At 29.0% G+C, this 469-nt stretch overlaps 1 protein-coding gene across 1 annotated transcript in view; it reads right to left on the minus strand.

Annotated features, from left to right (window-relative positions):
* Nucleotides 1–143: 143 nt before the first annotated feature.
* Nucleotides 144–469, minus strand: part of LOC119594781 (cleavage and polyadenylation specificity factor subunit 5-like) — a gene marked incomplete at its 5' end in the record, with an annotated part of 2,954 nt that continues 2,628 nt past the window's right edge. The window contains 1 exon segment of the mRNA XM_037943873.1: nt 144–469.

Consider the following 469-nt stretch of genomic DNA (forward strand, 5'->3'; position numbering starts at 1 on the left):
AAAAAAAAAGTAGTTCCCTTTAGTTTTTACCTTCCTTATGATGTAATGTTCAGATTCAGCATCTGTTTCTATCATCTATATTTAAACATTTTTTTTACCTTATCTACAATCACATAATTAGGATTTACAGTTAGACTCGTAGCACATAAGAAAAAGGTTTATTTCCATTTAAATACATATTTTTCTGAAAGCTGATCTGTATGACTGGAATGGGTGTATGAACTTGTATGATATTAAACATTATTTTTCAACACTGCTACAACTTTTATACAAGATATCTTTCAGCAAGATGTATAAAGTACTTTTTAAAAAATGGTAAAAGAAAGAGAAAAGAAATTTGTTTTGTGAAGGAGAAGACTTTATCCAAAAATTTGAACTTTGCACCTGCTGTTCAATGTGAACAAATCTTGTTTGAATCCGATTTGAATTCCTTTCAATTTCTTCCCTCACATGCAAGTCCTTCTACTTT

The sequence above is a fragment of the Penaeus monodon genome, chromosome 34, assembly GCF_015228065.2.
Source record: "Penaeus monodon isolate SGIC_2016 chromosome 34, NSTDA_Pmon_1, whole genome shotgun sequence".
In the NCBI taxonomy this organism is placed as follows: domain Eukaryota; kingdom Metazoa; phylum Arthropoda; class Malacostraca; order Decapoda; family Penaeidae; genus Penaeus; species Penaeus monodon.